Consider the following 17,782-nt stretch of genomic DNA (forward strand, 5'->3'; position numbering starts at 1 on the left):
ATGACACACATTGCTCGTGATTTAGGAACATAAGTGCAGGGCAGCCCAACAAATGTATGTGCTGCGTTACATTTACTTCCTTGTCTTGCGCAACCCCAAACATACGAAGCGCTGCATGACTGTGAAGCACATTAAAACGCACATGCGAAATCATTGCATTGGATGATAGCGCACACTCCAACCCTTTCCTTGAAAAGCAACAGGACTTTGGAGAAATCCAGGTGTGGAGCCAGACCAACTGTGGACCAAACATGTCACAAGCAGGAATCAGAAGGAAGGGACTCCAGGTAGCGAAAAATGTTTCATATGTGCGGTGGGAATCGGCCAAACTGCGAGATGAAACACTACACCAGCAAAATAACTCGAGGGGGGAGTCGACAGAATAGGTCAAATTAAATAAATAAATCCTAATCTGCCGTCTGTTGACTTTACCCGCCTTCCCGCAATGCTTACTTGCACCGGCTGCAACTGTTTGTTGCTAGCTTTGGAGTTTGAGCTGAATTTGATCAAACCGGTTCTAATGCTTACTTAAGGGATATCATAAAGCCTTTATTAATATAACAGTACACCTTGCCTCTATTTCTGTTTAGGCCCAATGTCACTATTACCAATGTTCTCAAATGTAGACATCAATTGTTGCAATCCACACTCTTTTGCAAACTGCTTCAATCTACAAACATATCTTTCATATGGATTTCACGACAACCATGGGGGCTTACAACCAGCAAACACGGTCTCAGTTGGTGGAATAGACTCATCTGACGTCAAGTGACCATTCTAGACAGCAGTACAGGCCAAGAAATGAAATTCGGAATATTCTGGTCAACTTTACACCATTGTGATTGCTCTTTTGGAATAGCTGTAATCAAAGAAATTATTTCTTGCAATCCCCAAATTCTTGAAGCATGACAAACCTTTTTAACCTTGCCTTTGGAAAGATTTTGCTCATTTGTGGAGGATTCCAACTATATTATATTAACACCCTATTTGAAAATGGGCAATTCTTCCCGAATATTACTGCTAAATGGCACTGTCACACCATGAACAAACTATTGCAGATATTGGCCCACTCGTTTGTCATTTCAGGAATGTTGGTATTCGTTGGGCCTCACAAGCACAGACATATAAAAATGCACACATTTAAAAAGAAACTTTGCAGTTCACTTCGAAGGGCCACTCATGTTCGAATCTGACTCACTTGTTTTGGCCATTGTAAAACGAATTTCCATTTCTGTATGCTGTTCTTTGCTGCCTTCTAATTCAACAGCAGATGAGGCATCACTTCCTTTTAGAGCTTTACATGAGCACCACTTACATTACACAAGTTCACAATCAATTTTTTGGGGCATGGGGAAAAGAAGTGATTTGCACAGAATCACATGATGTAGAGCTGAGGCTCTCACTGCTTGTTTTAAATACGAGGGTACATTCTGAGTGTGCGGTACGTATTAAAACTGTGCAGCCTGTTTATTGGGGGACATATTTATTTTATTCCACCTGTGATCAGAAAAGTAAAGTGCAATTTTCTACAGCTGTGTTATCCGAAGTCAATCAAAAAGTGGAGGTTTGTCTATAAAACTAATTTGCCAGATGCTGCGGTCTCTTCAATCAGTCGAGAAATGCCATTCATTGGCTCTTCAACGAAACCCCTAGTGGGGGCTTCGGCACTGTAAACGGTCATCGAGATGTTACCGAGCCACTAAGAAACGAGCACTGGGAGGCAAACAGGACTTGCCTATGCGAGATCTATTGGCTTCGTCAAAGCTTTTTAGCCGTGTTTCATAGCAGCAATAGACCTCTAATAGGTGAGATGTATTGGCTTTGCCAATGCTTTTTAGAGTCTGACACTAACTCATCTTACCCCTCCCTCCCTATGCACAGCGGAGCTTGGATGAGACCTTCACTGATTATTTGATAATCCAAGTTTAAGTTAGCTCTATGGTCTGCTCAATAGTGATGCAAAAATTCTGGCTAAAATAATAGCTAAGAGATTGAGTCTCTTAATGGAACATCTAATATTGCCTGACCAGTCTGGGTTTGTGCCTGGCAGAGCCACATCCCACAACCTGCAGACGCTCTTTGCGATACTGCACACCATCTCCCCTGATCTCCCCATGGCTGCTATTTTCTTGGACGCTACAAAAGCGTTAGATTCATTGGAATGGGGCTATTTGTTTGGGGTGGATAAGGCGGATGGGCTTCACGCCCTTGTTCTTGGACTGGATTAAACTACTCTACACTAACCCAATGGCCAAGGTCTTGACAAATGGACACATCTCAGAGACGTTTGAGATCAGGAGGGGCACCAGGCAGGGGGTGCCCTCTATCACCACTGCTCTTTGCGTTGGCAGTTGAACCCCTTGCTGCAAAATTACGGCAATGCCATAATGACAAGGCACTGCGGTGCTACCAGCGCCAAATACTCATTTCGCTTTATGCGGATGACATTACCCTATATATTCGCGACCAACAACAGAATCTAAACCCGGTACTGCAGGAATTTATTGTCTTTGGTCAAATGTCTGGAGTACAGATCAACTCGACTAAATCTAATTTCTTTCCACTCACGGATGCGGTCCAGCGTTTTGAAATGGACTATCCATTGGAATGGTGCGAAGGAGAGCTTAAGTACCTGGGAATCCAGTTTACAAGAAATAGGGAAGAACTGATGAGGGCGAATTATGGAACTCTGCTAAGTAATATAGAAGACAACGTAACTAGGTGGGTTGCGCTCCCCCTATCTATGGCAGGACGGGCCTCTTTAATCAAGATGGTGATATTGCCGCAGGTTCTATATTTATTTTTGAACATACCGTACCACCCAGGAGGCTATTTTTTCAAATCCATATAAGCTGAGATGATAAGACTAGTCTGGGGGGGGGGGGGGGGGGGGGGGGGGTAAACGGCCTCAGCTACAGTGGGAAGTACTGATCAGACCTTATTCCCAAGGTGGATTCGGGATACCGGACATAGAGATGTACTATACAGCAACACAGGCACACTTTGTGTGGTTCTGGATCCATCAACCTCGGTATATGCCTCAAGTTGCGGCTGAACACTGGCTGGTCCACCCTGTACAACTAGAGGGGGCGATATACACGAGGATTGGGAAACGGGAGCAGCGCCCAAATGCACTTTATGGTACACTCCAAGCATGGCGCAGGATACTGGAGATTCTGGGAGTGCAACTGGTATATACGCCACTGATGCCTCTTGCTTATCACCCGGATATCCCGCTACTACAGGAGGTGTTTTTAGAAAGTTTAAAGAGAAGTTTGGATTAGTTACATGGGGAGATATGTACCATGAAAGTAAGTTCCGAGTACTGGCACACATGTGTCCTGCGGAGAAACAGACACCGCTGGATGTGTTCCTATATGTTAGACTTCGGCAGGGAGTAAAATCGATAGACCCGACTTTTCCTGACGAACCGGTACGAATAGCCCCGCTCCATACTATATTAGAAAAGCCCAAACCCATGCGTTCGGTTTAGTTAATATATAAAACAGTGCATGTTCAAAGGGAGAGAGTAGCAGCACCGGCGCGGGCGAAAAGGTACTCAGACCTGGGATAACAGTTGACGGACACACAATGGGAGAATAGCTGCCTGCACACTGAGTGGGTGTCCGCGAACAGCAGACTCTGCATCACTCACTATAAGTTTTTCCATAGGCTATACTACACACCTACTAAGATGCACAGACTTAACTTGAGGGACAATGATCGCTGTGACAGGTGCCACGCCCCTGGGGCGGATTTTCTGCACATGGCGTGGGACTACCGCTGTGTACGAGAATATTAGGAGGTGGTGTTTGAGGCGTTATAACAAATGATAGGCGAGACGTTGGAACCAGATCCCTTGTTGTCACTCTTGGGGGTGGTGACACCAGTGAAGCCAGAACACAGGAAATTTGTGGCACTAGCGCTTCTCATGGCCAAGCGCAGAGTTGCTTGTAGATGGGGGAGGGGCTGAGCACCCAAATTCAAGACATGGCTGGAGGACCTAATTACTTGTCAAGAAAGACTTGCTACGTATGCAGAATTATTACCTGTCACATCCAGGCCTAACGACATCTGGGCCCCCCTCACATGTTACCTCCTCAATAGGCCGGCATCAGTTAGCGAAGCCAAGAATTAGGCCAACGAGAGGAAGAGGACATGGGGACAAGACAGAGGAGGAGGATGAAGGATAGGAGGGATGGCCCCGGGCCCCTAGAGAACCATAGAAAATAGCTCACTGACACAGATAAAATAGGATAAGTGAGAGGCGAGGATACAGAGGAATTATGTATTGATCACTTTGAGACCTCATAAATGTAATGTATTTGGAGAGCTGTATGGGGCAGGAGATGAGGAAATGTGATGGCAGGGGTTCTGGAGCCCGACAGAGAATATCCCAATGATATAGTGCTATTGAAATATCCTACATGTACCATACCACTGTATTACCGAGTAATGCTGCGATGGACCACTGGACCAATATGATGTTGTAATGTAAGATGTATGCAGAAGACAATGTTTGAGTTGTTGAAAAATCATAATAAAAAGAACATAAAAAAAAAATGTTAGTTCTATGTTCTGGTTCGCACTATAACATTTATAAAATGGAATATTTTGTGGGCCTGGACAGGGCAGAGTTTACAACTATATACTAATAAAGGCTACTTCCTTTTCTCCTTGGCTCAACTGAGGTGCTGCTTACATTATGAATGTGTTATTGCTTGCTCTGTAAGCCATCACACATCAGATTCATTAGGTCATGTGCCATATGTAATGGGTTTTCTGTTTAATTGTTGGATAATTCAACGATACGTTCTCTATCAGACCACCGAGACTGCACCACTTCTGACTAAAAAGCTATAAAAACCCTTGATTTGGGAAACAAGCCAGATTTTTCTCTGGCCCTCTTAGAGAACAACCTCCATGCTAGTATACTGATTACTCTGCACTTAGAATAGTTGTTAGGTTCTCTACTGCCCTTCTGAGCAGTCTTTAAGACAAATAATCTTTATTTTACATCTGCCTTGTGTTCAACAGTATATGGTGCTGACTGTTTATAAGATTAGGGTTTGGATTCCGCAATCACTGAATTTTCTATGTATTTGCATTTTATGTTATGTTATTAAAAATGTGTAGAGCGCACGTATACCCGTAGGTGTCTTGGCGCTATGGACGAGCAAGGAAGTCTGCACTGTTGGCTAGTTTTGGAATAGCCAAGTTTTCAAGCCTTTCCGAAAGCCAATGAGAGAAGAGGAATTTCTGAGTTCAAAAGGGAGCGTGTTCCAGAGTTTGGAGGTAAAAAAATGGAAGCTATGCCCACCCCATTTCACAGTGCGGGTTATTGGTACCTGGAGTAGTTTAGAGCCTGAAGACTCACGAATGCCTTTTGCCTTCAGTAAAGATTCTTCATTTTTAATAAACAGTTATGGTTTGTACTTTGATCCTGTCTAATGTGGATTTCCTGAGTGGCTCTTTTTGGTCCTCTGGGAAATGCTATGTTAAATGTAGAGCGCTCGTTAGGAAAAACTCAAACATAGCCTCAATCCATCAATCAGTTCTTTAGAAGGGAAAAAAGCGCTGACACCATTATGTTTACTGGAATAATACCTACTCTGATTTTGTAAACATCGCTGACAAGTAGTGAGAAGAAATGAGTATGTTATGCTCAATGGAAATGCAATTTGGAGCTTTTTACAAAATTTTGCAATAGGTTAGACTTGCTGACCTGTTCCGACAGACATACCAAATGAGTGCAGGGATAGATTATACATTTATAATCTAAAATAGTCACTGATGCATCTCATGTGTAGTTCCTTGATACAAACTTTTCTCATGTATTCATAGAATGCACATTTATTCTGTATTTTTGGGAATTTGATATTTGAAAAGAACAATTCAATCTGGGAAGTGTACCCCACCAGATGACCACACTATATAACTTTTGTGTAGGAAAAATAAGTTTCCTATCTCTTGTTGGTAAATTGGTATAGAGCCTGTACTTATGCCAGATGGTCACATTTAGCTTGGAAAAGTATCAAAACTTAAGTTTGATAGAAAGCTGCAATACTGGCTAGGTCAAAATATAAAAATAAAGACAGGAGTTTTATCACTAATCTATCCATTAAGAAACTAACTGCTGAAGAAATGACGTATTGAACTAATGATTAGATTTTCCACAGGCAATCATAAACCTGTCGCACTACTTAGAATTGATTCATACAAATGTCTGATAAAGTGGATGTTGCAAAAATATATATTAAAAAAAATAATAATAAAGAACACCATACAGCAATAGATTTGATAACAATTCAAAATGTGAGAAATCTTTATATATTTATTGATCTTGGTGACTATCAAGACAAGCCAGTCAATATCAAGTATCATTTGATTAACCTAGATGTAGACTTCAAGTATGAACAAGAAAGTTGGTTGAATTTTAAATTAAAGCACACAAAAGGTGATTGGAGCAATTCTTGAGACAGGCCTAACCACAGGCAATAACTTGATTTAACATTCCAACCAACAGACGACATTCAAACTCTACTGGACAATGGAGACACAGTTGCCCTCATCCTACTCGACCTCTCCGCAGCATTCGACACAGTCTGCCACAGCACCCTCCTACAACGCCTCAGAAACATCGGAATCCAAGGAAAAGCACTGGAATGGATCACCTCGTTCCTTGCCAGAAGAACCCAGAGAGTCCGCCTCCCTCCATTTAAGTCCGAGGCTACTGAAGTCATTTGTGGCGTTCCACAAGGATCTTCACTCAGTCCCACCCTCTTCAACGTATACATAAGCCCCCTCGCGGCCATCGCTCGCCAACACAACCTCAACATCATCTCCTACGCTGATGACATTCAACTTATCCTCTCACTCACCAAAGACCCTAACACCGCCAAAACCAACCTACATGAAGGAATGAAAGAAGTAGCTGAATGGATGAAGCACAGCCGTCTGAAACTGAACTCAGACAAAACGGAAGTCCTTATCTTAGGTACCTCCCCCTCCGCCTGGGACGACTCTTGGTGGCCAGAGGCCCTTGGAAAAGCACCCATACCAACGGACCACGCACGGAACCTGGGCGTCATCCTGGACTCCTCACTCTCTATGAACAGACAGGTCAACGCCGTTTCATCCTCCTGCTTCAACATTCTTTGAATGCTCAAAAAAACATTTCGCTGGATCCCCACCGAAACCAGAAAAACGGTCACCCACGCATTGGTTACCAGCCGCCTGGACTACGGTAACACCCTATACGCCGGAACCACCGCAAAACTCCAGAAAAAACTCCAACGCATCCAGAATGCATCAGCCAGACTCATACTAGACATCCCACGTAAAGACCACATCTCTGGCCACCTGAAAAACCTTCACTGGCTTCCCGTCAATAAGAGGATAACATTCCGCCTTTTAACCCACGCACACAAAGCACTTTACGAACTTGGACCAGATAGCCTCAACACACGACTTTCATTCTACACCCCCTCCCGCCAGCTACGCTCCTCCAACCAAGCCCTTGCCGCTGTCCCTCGCATTAACAAAACCACCATGGGAGGAAGATCCTTCTCATACCTGGCAGCTAAAACCTGGAACTCACTTCCCATTCACCTTCGCCTCACTCAGAACCATCTAGCATTCAGAAAGCTACTTAAAACCTGGATTTTCGACAAGTAATTCCCCACCTTTCCTCAAGCGCCTTGAGACCCTCTGGGTATGTAGCGCGCTATATAAATTACCGAATTGAATTGAATTGAATTGAACCCATCATTCTTTTGCCCGCTATGACACTTCAGTTTGAACTTGGCCATACGCAAATCAGCCCTGACCCTGCTCCAACAGAAACAGTCCAAACTGCCAGGCCAGGTCCTCCATGAATCGGAACATAAGCAACTGAAGGGCAGTTTAGTGTTGCTTTATGCTGGTCAGTCGGTGTAGCTTGGCTCCAGTGACATAGTGAGCAAGGGACTCATGTCTGGACATACCATAGGCCATCCACGGTCTATGTGTCACTGGAACCAAGCTACATATTACTGACGAGCCCAATTCAGGGCAAACACGGTCTTGGGTTGCTTGTGTTCCAGTTCAGGATTATGTTAATCGTTTTGGCTGGGCTGGAGCCCTGCATGCCACTAACTCGAAGTCGCTGGCTGGGTAGAACTGAAAGTAGCAGCACCTACTGTATAACAAACGACAAGGCTTTTTGAAGAGACCGACCAGCTATGGCGCCTGCCTTGTGTCACGTATTTTCGTTTTAAACAATCAATTAATGACGGTGCCCCAGAAAGGAGGAAAAGCCTGAAACTCCCCAAGTGGACCTAGGTCCTGAGATGCAACAAAACATAGGATCTGTGCACACGTCAGCTATCTCACTGTACAGTATTGACAGGCAAATCATGCACAATATAGCACGCCGCAGCTCCAGTACTGCTGCTGGGACGCGAGCCAGCAGCAGTACTGGAGCTGCAGCGTCTACTTCTGAATCACCGTTTCACACACGAGCGGTGTTCCACAACAGAAGGATACCAAACTGAGCGCAAGCTGCTGATTACACGCACTGTCGACTTTTACTCTGTTTTAACCTGGCAGCCTGGACGGAAGTACAACCGGCGGAGAGCGTTGAGATTTCGCAACATAAGCTGAGATACCACTGCCCGTTGGAGCCCTGACGAAGTCATGGGTGTACCACCCTGACAAAACACGTGTTGGCTGGGCGTTGCAAATAAACTCTGAACTGAAGACTAACATCAATCAAGATCATATCAACTTCATTGACTCTGCTATATTGTGCATGATTTGCCTGTCAATACTGTACTGTGAGATAGCAGCCGTGTGCACAGATCCTATGTTTTGTTACCTACTGTATAAGACCAGACTCGAGAGTCACTAGAATGCTGAATACTTTTGAAGGAGTGATAATGGCATCCTCTAAACCATAGCAGAGTTTAATTAAATCATACCTTTACTCAATACTGCTCTGGAGGTTTTTAATTTAACCGTGTAAGATGAAGAATGAAAGGTGATGCTCTTCCTCACTTTCTAAAAAGAATTACCTCTGAATACTGGGGTACTCTGGTGTTGGTGCTCTGTGTAAAAGCTTGATTTATTCTACATTTGAGAATAGCAGTGCTTTAGTGCTTATTCGTTTTTTGGTGGGAGAGTGGTCGGTCCTTGCAATAGGCATGCTTTTTAGAAGCCTCCTGCCTTCTCTTTAATAAGAACCACATGTGAATCAGCTTCTTTTGATGACAATAAGGAGCAAGAAATAACTTTGTCTCCATTTCCCTGGTAGGTTTGGGAGTGCACAAAGGTGTGGCTGTCTACAAAACACAGTCACCCTAATGGATAAACTGCTTCTTTCAACTTGGTAACCACTTAAAACTCGTCTTAGGAATGAAAACAATTCTGATGTTGAAAAGAAGGCCAACAATTAAATGACTGAGAAAACTACCAATGAATGTGTGGGGGTTCTAGATAAACTAGTATGTGGTGTTCGGGAAAGAAAAGTGGTGTCACTGGCACGAGTTGTGCCTTTACAGACTCACGCTATGATACTCCCTGGATGTCAGCAGCATTAGAATGATGTCTGACGAGGAATCTATGTTAGGAAAAATCAAGGAGAAAATATAATCCAAGAGTATTTTTAAAAAGGGGTGAATGTGCCATAATACGATAAAATAAGACTGAATGTTCTGTGTTGTTAAAGCTACTCATGTTTTCATACAATCGCCGTCCTCAAAGAAACGTTTGATGACCGATAAATAAACTCGACGTTAAGTTTGAAATGCTCTTAGCCCCTTAACTGCTCCGAACGTTCCGCGCCAGTGCGGAACGTTCTATTGAGCGGGCGGGGCCGCGAAGGCCAACAGACGTGCGCAGCACTACAAAGGTAGTGCACGCGACGGCCGTTGGCCGTCAGAAGCAGCCATGAGGTTAAATAAGTGTTAGAAAGTCATCCTTTTGCCCTATTCACCCTCATTTCTTACAGAATGATACTGGTGGTAACTGCCTCGGACTAAACCCTGGGCTCTACTAGCCAGGCCCAGGGTCAGTGCTATGTTTAAAAAGGTACCAGATGGAAGGCCCAAGGATGGAATTTGCAGGGTTCTGGAGGAGGAGGGTTCAGGTAAATGAGCCACACTAGTAGCTTAAAATAGAATGTTTTAAAGATTAAACATTTTCTAGCACTAAGAAACATATAGCACCACTCTGGGACATCTGGTCACGCTTGACCCGGACAGAGTCAAAGTTTGTGGCCAACAACGATGGAACTTTGCTTGGATGCACTAAGCAGGAGGCCCTTGGCAAAAGTTTAACTTTGCACTTAGAAAGTTTTCTGGGGCTATTTTTTCCTGAGGGCCCTTACTGCTCTTTACAATTATGGATTTGGTGAGGGTTCAACGGCTTAAATTTCCGGGAGCTCCCAGAGAATCTCTGGAAGTCAGCCCTCCAGAGCTCTTTAGCGGGACAAACCTGGAATCCGGGCCAGGTCGCGGTTGAAGGAACCCAGGTTGGTCCTTGCGGTTAAGTCAGTCACCTTATGGTGCTTTTTTCCCTAAATTGCTCCAAACTTCTGGAATTTCTCCCTGAAGTGTTCCTCTTGAGGGTCCAAGACAAAATCCAAGGGTCTGGAAGTTCCTACATGGTCCATGAAAGGTTGGGACCACAATTCCCACAATGCATCTGGACAAAACCCTTAAAGGTCCACGGTACGCACTCTAAGCAGGGGACTCTTGGTGGTGATGATGCAGGTGAGCTCTGTTAACCTGTAGCTTCTGGAGGTGCCTTGCTTTAAAACTCTAACCCTTTTAAAGCAAGGCACCTCCAAAGTACTGTGGTTCCGAATTGTGTAGCCAGTCAAAATGCAGGGCCTGGTGGTGCATATCAAGTTTCCAGCATGGCAATCCTTCTTTTCTTAGTTTCAAAGAGCACATCTGGGAGGCTCTGCACCTCTCACATATTTATTCAGTGTTCAATGGGGTCAAGCAGGAGACCACTGCTGTCCAATGCGGTACAAGGCAATACCCCGGAGCATGACAACTTCCTCTGAAGTGAGGCATAATCTTCCGCCATAAAGCACTATTCCACCAAAATTAATCATGGCTGAATCTCAGCATAAAGAGCTAACTAAACCAACTCTCAGTATGGCTCATTTTCATAGCTCTCCACCCCCCAACATCTGCAGATTCCTTCTTTAATCCTCCCATATGGCTGGTGCAGAGGGGATGGGGGTAGGGAGACCTGGCATTCCCTATTATCACACACGGGATTCCCTGCCTGTCCTGTTCCACCTTTGAAGCCTACTGCTTTATGACCTCCCCCCCACTCTGGCATTCCTATGTAGCAGAGCACTATCTAGCAGATAGCCTCACCCCTGATGAGCCACTTACCACTTCATCAAAGCAGCCTGGCTAATAATGTTAATTCTGACCAATCAGGAAAGACTGCTGGAAGGCTGAATTTTGGCTTACAGGTAAGTATGTTTTATAACTTATCTAATTTTTTTTAATTTTTCTTACCTTTATTTTCCCATTTTACATAAAGATGAAACAGAAAACAAATAGTAATAATGAGCCTTCAATGTGTGTACATAAAATATCCAATAAAAAATTATAAAATCAAAGAAGACAATACAATGATACCAAAAACTCACAATAGCCAATGAGTTGCACTGATGCACTGAAAACAGATGGGTGTGATACTCCTGCACCAACAATAATGATAAATAAACAACGTGAAATGTTCATGTGGAAAAACAGCTCTATATATCTCGAATCAAAGACAGGGATAAAAAAAAATAATACAACCAAATACACATACTACATACCCCATTGTCCTAACCATTATCTGAGATAAAGGGAGATTTATCCTATTCCTGAGGGGGTAATGCCGGATTGTGTCGGAAATTCATTTATATGCTGGCATCGGGATATGTACTCTCTGTATGGGCCCCATATATCGACGGGTCGGGAGTAGACCGGAAGTAAAGTGCTATATTCCTCGCTATTCACGCTACAAAACGCCATACTGTTTAACCAGGCACGAAGTGTCGGGGGACGTTTACTACCCCATAGCAGTGCAATCTCACGTTTGGCCAAAAGGAAGCCCAAGGCCGCCAGGCGGCGTACCGTCTTAGGGAATTTTAATACAAACCCCAAGAGTGCGATTTCAGGTAAATGAGTGAGGGGTAACAATAATATGTCTCCCAAGGTGGTGTGAATATCAAGCCAATAGTTGTGTATTTTAGGACAGGTCCAGGTTAAGTGTGAGAAATCTGCGAATGGGGCAAGGCATTTGTGGCAATGGTGAGGCCTAGAGTTGTCAATATGGTATGCAGGTGCAGGGGTAAAATACAGCCGCCTAAGGAATTTGAAATGCAGCAGCTTGTGACGACTGTTTAGAGAGGTGTTGTATGTGGCCCTGCAACAGAAAGCCCACTGATCATCCGAGATGGGCCCACCCAGGTCACCCTCCCAAGCAGCACGGAGCCTAGAGTCCAGCATTGGTTTGAGTGTTCCACGCTGTTTATATAGTTTGGAAATCAAATGCGCGTTAGTCGGGCTTTGAATCAGTAAGGAGAGGGGAGGGAGCTCCGCAGGCACCAATGGGAAGGAGGAGTAGGTAGCCCACAATGCTGAACGCAACTGGGTGAGTATGAAAGTGTCCATGAAGGACCGATCACTAAATCTGGCCTCTTCCGACAGAGAGAAGACGTGCCCATCTGGGAACAAGTCACCAGTGGTGCTAGTATTAAACTTCACCAGTCTGCACATTACCAGAGCTTCACCTGTGATAGGAAACGGAGAGGAGTTGGGCAGAGGTAGAGCTGGGGAATATAACAGGTCCAAACCCAACAGTCTACGCAATCTAATCCAAGCCCAGCAAGTGGGGGAAAAAGTTTGAATGTCCCGGGGGTCCCTAAGGAAGCCCGTTGGAAGAATCGTGAGTAATTGTCTAGGCAAGACCAGATCCGACTCAGGACTTAAATAGGGGATGTGGGCATCAGGATGGAAACAGGCGTATGCATAGCAGCATTGAGCTACTAAATAATACAAACATAGATCTGGTACATCCACCCCTCCCCTCTCGGGGGGTAAAGTAAAGACCTTCCAGCTGACTCGAGGGGTCTTGTCACCCCATACCAAACGGATTAAGTGAGAGTGAAGTTGCGAAAAGAAGACTTTAGTCAACGGAATAGGAATGTTGTTAAAAAAATATAAAAACCGGGGCAAAACAATCATTTTGATGATTGCAATTCTGCCCGCCATGGACAAAGGTAAGCGCAGCCATCGGGCGACCTGAATCTCCAGCGCAGCAACCGTGGTGCCATAATTGAGACGAATGACCGAGGCGGTGTCAAGGTGAATGAGGATGCCTAAATAATTAAGCGAATCTGTGTACCACTCTGATGGAAAATCAAAAGCCCAAGGCAAAGTGCTGGCCGCCAATGGAAATATAACAGACTTGTGCCAGTTAATGTGAAGTCCAGAATAGTTACCAAAACGTATGATCTCTCGAATTAGCGGTGATAAATTATCTTGAGGCAGACGGACATACAAAACCATATCGTCAGCATACATGGAAAGCAACAGAGGTCCCGTGCGAAACTGAAGGCCACGCAGGAGATGTTTCTCTTGAAACTGTTGAGCTAGAGGTTCCATAGCTAAAATACAAAGGAGAGGGGATAGGGGGCATCCCTGCCTTGTACCACGGTATAGAGGGAAAGGGTCGGTGAGGGTGCCATTTAGGCGCAGCCGGGCCATGGGTTTATTATATAAAAGGGCCACTGTATCCATTCTTATCTAAAATTTAGGATAAATTCAACAATAGCATATTGTTGGATTTATCAATACCATTCTACGACTTTGGATGATATTTCGTATTCAATTCCTAGCAATATTTATGCATTCATAAACTATTGCAATGTTATCCTATGGGATCTACAATGGGGAAACTGAAATGTGCAATTTCTCCATCACCAGGGCATATAAAACATCTTTTATAAGGACCCGGTTCATAGTTACATGACCCCACCACCAATGGTTCAGAAAAAGGGGTGGTGATGGACAGAGTATCTGAATTAAGCAGAACACTCCTACCCAGTCCAAAGATCAGGGCTTGATCCATCACCGTTTTTGAGCTCACTGCACCATCCCAGCTCAGAACCTGGCTACATGCAAATTAGTCTGTCCCTGGCCCCGTGCATCATGGGAACAGGGCAGACCAAACTACCAAGCCAATTCTTATACTGGGAAGGAAACAAGCTTCCGGGGACCGGTTTCTGGCATTTCAGCCGTCTTCGGCCCGGCTTGCTTGAATCCTGATGGTGCAGTGAGCAAGGGACTCACATCTGAGTATACCCTTCCACGCTTATGGTGGACAAAATGATTCAGAAAAGGGGGTGGTGATGGACAGAGTATCTGAATTAAGCAGAACACTCCTACCCAGTCCAAAGATCAGGGCTTGATCCATCACCGTTTTTTAGCTCACTGCACCATCCCAGCTCAGAACCTGGCTACATGCAAATTAGTCTGTCCCTGGCCCCGTGCATCATGGGAACAGGGCAGACCAAACTACCAAGCCAATTCTTATACTGGGAAGGAAACAAGCTTCCGGGGACCGGTTTCTGGCATTTCAGCCGCCTTCGGCCCGGCTTGCTTGAATCCTGATGGTGCAGTGAGCAAGGGACTCACATCTGAGTATACCCTTCCACGCTTATGGTGGACAAAATGATTCAGAAAAGGGGGTGGTGATGGACAGAGTATCTGAATTAAGCAGAACACTCCTACCCAGTCCAAAGATCAGGGCTTGATCCATCACCGTTTTTTAGCTCACTGCACCATCCCAGCTCAGAACCTGGCTACATGCAAATTAGTCTGTCCCTGGCCCCGTGCATCATGGGAACAGGGCAGACCAAACTACCAAGCCAATTCTTATACTGGGAAGGAAACAAGCTTCCGGGGACCGGTTTCTGGCATTTCAGCCGTCTTCGGCCCGGCTTGCTTGAATCCTGATGGTGCAGTGAGCAAGGGACTCACATCTGAGTATACCCTTCCACGCTTATGGTGGACAAAATGATTCAGAAAAGGGGGTGGTGATGGACAGAGTATCTGAATTAAGCAGAACACTCCTACCCAGTCCAAAGATCAGGGCTTGATCCATCACCGTTTTTTAGCTCACTGCACCATCCCAGCTCAGAACCTGGCTACATGCAAATTAGTCTGTCCCTGGCCCCGTGCATCATGGGAACAGGGCAGACCAAACTACCAAGCCAATTCTTATACTGGGAAGGAAACAAGCTTCCGGGGACCGGTTTCTGGCATTTCAGCCGTCTTCGGCCCGGCTTGCTTGAATCCTGATGGTGCAGTGAGCAAAGGACTCACATCTGAGTATACCCTTCCACGCTTATGGTGGACAAAATGATTCAGAAAAGGGGGTGGTGATGGACAGAGTATCTGAATTAAGCAGAACACTCCTACCCAGTCCAAAGATCAGGGCTTGATCCATCACCGTTTTTTAGCTCACTGCACCATCCCAGCTCAGAACCTGGCTACATACAAATTAGTCTGTCCCTGGCCCCGTGCATCATGGGAACAGGGCAGACCAAACTACCAAGCCAATTCTTATACTGGGAAGGAAACAAGCTTCCGGGGACCGGTTTCTGGCATTTCAGCCGTCTTCGGTCCGGCTTGCTTGAATCCTGATGGTGCAGTGAGCAAGGGACTCACATCTGAGTATACCCTTCCACGCTTATGGTGGACAAAATGATTCAGAAAAGGGGGTGGTGATGGACAGAGTATCTGAATTAAGCAGAACACTCCTACCCAGTCCAAAGATCAGGGCTTGATCCATCACCGTTTTTTAGCTCACTGCACCATCCCAGCTCAGAACCTGGCTACATGCAAATTAGTCTGTCCCTGGCCCCGTGCATCATGGGAACAGGGCAGACCAAACTACCAAGCCAATTCTTATACTGGGAAGGAAACAAGCTTCCGGGGACCGGTTTCTGGCATTTCAGCCGCCTTCGGCCCGGCTTGCTTGAATCCTGATGGTGCAGTGAGCAAGGGACTCACATCTGAGTATACCCTTCCACGCTTATGGTGGACAAAATGATTCAGAAAAGGGGGTGGTGATGGACAGAGTATCTGAATTAAGCAGAACACTCCTACCCAGTCCAAAGATCAGGGCTTGATCCATCACCGTTTTTTAGCTCACTGCACCATCCCAGCTCAGAACCTGGCTACATGCAAATTAGTCTGTCCCTGGCCCCGTGCATCATGGGAACAGGGCAGACCAAACTACCAAGCCAATTCTTATACTGGGAAGGAAACAAGCTTCCGGGGACCGGTTTCTGGCATTTCAGCCGTCTTCGGCCCGGCTTGCTTGAATCCTGATGGTGTAGTGAGCAAGGGACTCACATCTGAGTATACCCTTCCACGCTTATGGTGGACAAAATGATTCAGAAAAGGGGGTGGTGATGGACAGAGTATCTGAATTAAACAGAACACTCCTACCCAGTCCAAAGATCAGGGCTTGATCCATCACCGTTTTTTAGCTCACTGCACCATCCCAGCTCAGAACCTGGCTACATACAAATTAGTCTGTCCCTGGCCCCGTGCATCATGGGAACAGGGCAGACCAAACTACCAAGCCAATTCTTATACTGGGAAGGAAACAAGCTTCCGGGGACCGGTTTCTGGCATTTCAGCCGTCTTCGGTCCGGCTTGCTTGAATCCTGATGGTGCAGTGAGCAAGGGACTCACATCTGAGTATACCCTTCCACGCTTATGGTGGACAAAATGATTCAGAAAAGGGGGTGGTGATGGACAGAGTATCTGAATTAAGCAGAACACTCCTACCCAGTCCAAAGATCAGGGCTTGATCCATCACCGTTTTTTAGCTCACTGCACCATCCCAGCTCAGAACCTGGCTACATGCAAATTAGTCTGTCCCTGGCCCCGTGCATCATGGGAACAGGGCAGACCAAACTACCAAGCCAATTCTTATACTGGGAAGGAAACAAGCTTCCGGGGACCGGTTTCTGGCATTTCAGCCGCCTTCGGCCCGGCTTGCTTGAATCCTGATGGTGCAGTGAGCAAGGGACTCACATCTGAGTATACCCTTCCACGCTTATGGTGGACAAAATGATTCAGAAAAGGGGGTGGTGATGGACAGAGTATCTGAATTAAGCAGAACACTCCTACCCAGTCCAAAGATCAGGGCTTGATCCATCACCGTTTTTTAGCTCACTGCACCATCCCAGCTCAGAACCTGGCTACATGCAAATTAGTCTGTCCCTGGCCCCGTGCATCATGGGAACAAGGCAGACCAAACTACCAAGCCCATTCTTATACTGGGAAGGAAACAAGCTTCCGGGGACCGGTTTCTGGCATTTCAGCCGTCTTCGGCCCGGCTTGCTTGAATCCTGATGGTGCAGTGAGCAAGGGACTCACATCTGAGTATACCCTTCCACGCTTATGGTGGACAAAATGATTCAGAAAAGGGGGTGGTGATGGACAGAGTATCTGAATTAAGCAGAACACTCCTACCCAGTCCAAAGATCAGGGCTTGATCCATCACCGTTTTTTAGCTCACTGCACCATCCCAGCTCAGAACCTGGCTACATGCAAATTAGTCTGTCCCTGGCCCCGTGCATCATGGGAACAGGGCAGACCAAACTACCAAGCCAATTCTTATACTGGGAAGGAAACAAGCTTCCGGGGACCGGTTTCTGGCATTTCAGCCGTCTTCGGCCCGGCTTGCTTGAATCCTGATGGTGCAG

At 45.6% G+C, this 17,782-nt stretch overlaps 1 protein-coding gene across 1 annotated transcript in view; it reads right to left on the reverse strand.

Annotated features, from left to right (window-relative positions):
• Positions 1-17,782, reverse strand: part of GDE1 (glycerophosphodiester phosphodiesterase 1) — a 170,258-nt gene that overhangs the window by 12,553 nt on the left and 139,923 nt on the right. The window lies entirely within an intron of this gene.

Source organism: Lissotriton vulgaris, chromosome 10, assembly GCF_964263255.1.
Source record: "Lissotriton vulgaris chromosome 10, aLisVul1.2, whole genome shotgun sequence".
Taxonomy (NCBI): Eukaryota; Metazoa; Chordata; class Amphibia; order Caudata; family Salamandridae; genus Lissotriton; species Lissotriton vulgaris.